The following is a 5000-nucleotide window of genomic DNA, read 5'->3' on the forward strand; positions in this document are numbered from 1 at the left end:
CTAGCCGTGGGGGCCGGCCTGAGTGATTTATGGAAGGTTTAATTTTTTTTCACTACCCAGTGTTCCTGACATGCATGCCCGCTATAGGAGCACCCTACTACGGCCCTCTAGCCGTGGGCGCCCTCATACATCCGTGTACCTGGTGATTGAAAACGTGCACCTGGGAACCCGAAAATTAAAATACTCTCCTAAATGCACTTTTCGGTCATTCTCATATTAATGCCCACTCTGGCAACACCCTAGCACGGCCCTCTATCCGTGGGGGCCCTCCCTGAGTGCTTTATGGACACTTTTGTGACATTTCGGTGGATGAGGATTAGGATCTACCTCTGTGTGCCTGGTGATTGAAAACGTGCACCTGGGAACCCGAAAATTAAAATATGGTCCTAAATGCACCTGCCGGTGTTCCTGACATGCATGCCCGCTATGGGAGCACCCTACTACGGCCCTCTAGCCGTGGGGGCCGGCCTGAGTGATTTATGGAAGGTTTAATTTTTTTTTTTCACTACCCAGTGTTCCTGACATGCATGCCCGCTATAGGAGCACCCTACTACGGCCCTCTAGCCGTGGGCGCCCTCATACATCCGTGTACCTGGTGATTGAAAACGTGCACCTGGGAACCCGAAAATTAAAATACTCTCCTAAATGCACTTTTCGGTCATTCTCATATTAATGCCCACTCTGGCAACACCCTAGCACGGCCCTCTATCCGTGGGGGCCCTCCCTGAGTGCTTTATGGACACTTTTGTGACATTTCGGTGGATGAGGATTAGGATCTACCTCTGTGTGCCTGGTGATTGAAAACGTGCACCTGGGAACCCGAAAATTAAAATATGGTCCTAAATGCACCTGCCGGTGTTCCTGACATGCATGCCCGCTATGGGAGCACCCTACTACGGCCCTCTAGCCGTGGGGGCCGGCCTGAGTGATTTATGGAAGGTTTAGGTTTTTTTTTTCACTACCCAGTGTTCCTGACATGCATGCCCGCTATAGGAGCACCCTACTACGGCCCTCTAGCCGTGGGCGCCCTCATACATCCGTGTACCTGGTGATTGAAAACGTGCACCTGGGAACCCGAAAATTAAAATACTCTCCTAAATGCACTTTTCGGTCATTCTCATATTAATGCCCACTCTGGCAACACCCTAGCACGGCCCTCTATCCGTGGGGGCCCTCCCTGAGTGCTTTATGGACACTTTTGTGACATTTCGGTGGATGAGGATTAGTCTACCTCTGTGTGCCTGGTGATTGAAAACGTGCACCTGGGAACCCGAAAATTAAAATATGGTCCTAAATGCACCTGCCGGTGTTCCTGACATGCATGCCCGCTATGGGAGCACCCTACTACGGCCCTCTAGCCGTGGGGGCCGGCCTGAGTGATTTATGGAAGGTTTAATTTTTTTTTTCACTACCCAGTGTTCCTGACATGCATGCCCGCTATAGGAGCACCCTACTACGGCCCTCTAGCCGTGGGCGCCCTCATACATCCGTGTACCTGGTGATTGAAAACGTGCACCTGGGAACCCGAAAATTAAAATACTCTCCTAAATGCACTTTTCGGTCATTCTCATATTAATGCCCACTCTGGCAACACCCTAGCACGGCCCTCTATCCGTGGGGGCCCTCCCTGAGTGCTTTATGGACACTTTTGTGACATTTCGGTGGATGAGGATTAGGATCTACCTCTGTGTGCCTGGTGATTGAAAACGTGCACCTGGGAACCCGATAAAATATGGTCCTAAATGCACCTGCCGGTGTTCCTGACATGCATGCCCGCTATGGGAGCACCCTACTACGGCCCTCTAGCCGTGGGGGCCGGCCTGAGTGATTTATGGAAGGTTTAATTTTTTTCACTACCCAGTGTTCCTGACATGCATGCCCGCTATAGGAGCACCCTACTACGGCCCCTCTAGCCGTACCTGGTGGGCGCCCTCATACATCCGTGTACCTGGTGATTGAAAACGTGCACCTGGGAACCCGAAAATTAAAATACTCTCCTAAATGCACTTTTCGGTCATTCTCATATTAATGCCCACTCTGGCAACACCCTAGCACGGCCCTCTATCCGTGGGGGCCCTCCCTGAGTGCTTTATGGACACTTTTGTGACATTTCGGTGGATGAGGATTAGGATCTACCTCTGTGTGCCTGGTGATTGAAAACGTGCACCTGGGAACCCGAAAATTAAAATATGGTCCTAAATGCACCTGCCGGTGTTCCTGACATGCATGCCCGCTATGGGAGCACCCTACTACGGCCCTCTAGCCGTGGGGGCCGGCCTGAGTGATTTATGGAAGGTTTAATTTTTTTTCACTACCCAGTGTTCCTGACATGCATGCCCGCTATAGGAGCACCCTACTACGGCCCTCTAGCCGTGGGCGCCCTCATACATCCGTGTACCTGGTGATTGAAAACGTGCACCTGGGAACCCGAAAATTAAAATACTCTCCTAAATGCACTTTTCGGTCATTCTCATATTAATGCCCACTCTGGCAACACCCTAGCACGGCCCTCTATCCGTGGGGGCCCTCCCTGAGTGCTTTATGGACACTTTTGTGACATTTCGGTGGATGAGGATTAGGATCTACCTCTGTGTGCCTGGTGATTGAAAACGTGCACCTGGGAACCCGAAAATTAAAATATGGTCCTAAATGCACCTGCCGGTGTTCCTGACATGCATGCCCGCTATGGGAGCACCCTACTACGGCCCTCTAGCCGTGGGGGCCGGCCTGTTATGGAAGGTTTAATTTTTTTCACTACCCAGTGTTCCTGACATGCATGCCCGCTATAGGAGCACCCTACTACGGCCCTCTAGCCGTGGGCGCCCTCATACATCCGTGTACCTGGTGATTGAAAACGTGCACCTGGGAACCCGAAAATTAAAATACTCTCCTAAATGCACTTTTCGGTCATTCTCATATTAATGCCCACTCTGGCAACACCCTAGCACGGCCCTCTATCCGTGGGGGCCCTCCCTGAGTGCTTTATGGACACTTTTGTGACATTTCGGTGGATGAGGATTAGGATCTACCTCTGTGTGCCTGGTGATTGAAAACGTGCACCTGGGAACCCGAAAATTAAAATATGGTCCTAAATGCACCTGCCGGTGTTCCTGACATGCATGCCCGCTATGGGAGCACCCTACTACGGCCCTCTAGCCGTGGGGGCCGGCCTGAGTGATTTATGGAAGGTTTAATTTTTTTCACTACCCAGTGTTCCTGACATGTTCCTGAGCCCTCTGCCCGCTATAGGAGCACCCTACTACGGCCCTCTAGCCGTGGGCGCCCTCATACATCCGTGTACCTGGTGATTGAAAACGTGCACCTGGGAACCCGAAAATTAAAATACTCTCCTAAATGCACTTTTCGGTCATTCTCATATTAATGCCCACTCTGGCAACACCCTAGCACGGCCCTCTATCCGTGGGGGCCCTCCCTGAGTGCTTTATGGACACTTTTGTGACATTTCGGTGGATGAGGATTAGGATCTACCTCTGTGTGCCTGGTGATTGAAAACGTGCACCTGGGAACCCGAAAATTAAAATATGGTCCTAAATGCACCTGCCGGTGTTCCTGACATGCATGCCCGCTATGGGAGCACCCTACTACGGCCCTCTAGCCGTGGGGGCCGGCCTGAGTGATTTATGGAAGGTTTAATTTTTTTCACTACCCAGTGTTCCTGACATGCATGCCCGCTATAGGAGCACCCTACTACGGCCCTCTAGCCGTGGGCGCCCTCATACATCCGTGTACCTGGTGATTGAAAACGTGCACCTGGGAACCCGAAAATTAAAATACTCTCCTAAATGCACTTTTCGGTCATTCTCATATTAATGCCCACTCTGGCAACACCCTAGCACGGCCCTCTATCCGTGGGGGCCCTCCCTGAGTGCTTTATGGACACTTTTGTGACATTTCGGTGGATGAGGATTAGGATCTACCTCTGTGTGCCTGGTGATTGAAAACGTGCACCTGGGAACCCGAAAATTAAAATATGGTCCTAAATGCACCTGCCGGTGTTCCTGACATGCATGCCATGCATGCCCGCTATGGGAGCACCCTACTACGGCCCTCTAGCCTCTCATTTCAAGTAGTCACCTCGCAAGGTGTTTGAAGGTAGGCCTCATTTGACCTAACCAGTAAATATGACATTTTCAGGGGATGAGATGAAACAAAGAGGCAATAAATGATAAACTCTCTCTCATGGGGTGAAGGGACATACAGGCATAAAGTACAAACACCACTTACCGTTTATATAGGCCTCTCTATCTGGGCAGCAGAGGTCACAAAATGATGCAAGGCCTCATTTGACCTAACCAGTAAATATGACATTTTCAGGGGATGAGATGAAACAAAGAGGCAATAAATGATAAACTCTCTCTCATGGGGTGAAGGGACATACAGGCATAAAGTACAAACACCACTTACCAGTTTATATGCCTCTATCTGGGCAGCAGAGGTCACAAAATGATGCAAGGCCTCATTTGACCTAACCAGTAAATATGACATTTTCAGGGGATGAGATGAAACAAAGAGGCAATAAATGATAAACTCTCTCTCATGGGGTGAAGGGACATACAGGCATAAAGTACAAACACCACTTACCAGTTTATATGCCTCTATCTGGGCAGCAGAGGTCACAAAATGATGCAAGGCCTCATTTGACCTAACCAGTAAATATGACATTTTCAGGGGATGAGATGAAACAAAGAGGCAATAAATGATAAACTCTCTCTCATGGGGTGAAGGGACACAGGCATAAAGTACAAACACCACTTACCAGTTTATATGCCTCTATCTGGGCAGCAGAGGTCACAAAATGATGCAAGGCCTCATTTGACCTAACCAGTAAATATGACATTTTCAGGGGATGAGATGAAACAAAGAGGCAATAAATGATAAACTCTCTCTCATGGGGTGAAGGGACATACAGGCATAAAGTACAAACACCACTTACCAGTTTATATGCCTCTATCTGGGCAGCAGAGGTCACAAAATGATGC

This window comes from Oncorhynchus gorbuscha, unplaced genomic scaffold, assembly GCF_021184085.1.
Source record: "Oncorhynchus gorbuscha isolate QuinsamMale2020 ecotype Even-year unplaced genomic scaffold, OgorEven_v1.0 Un_scaffold_2888, whole genome shotgun sequence".
Classification (NCBI taxonomy): domain Eukaryota; kingdom Metazoa; phylum Chordata; class Actinopteri; order Salmoniformes; family Salmonidae; genus Oncorhynchus; species Oncorhynchus gorbuscha.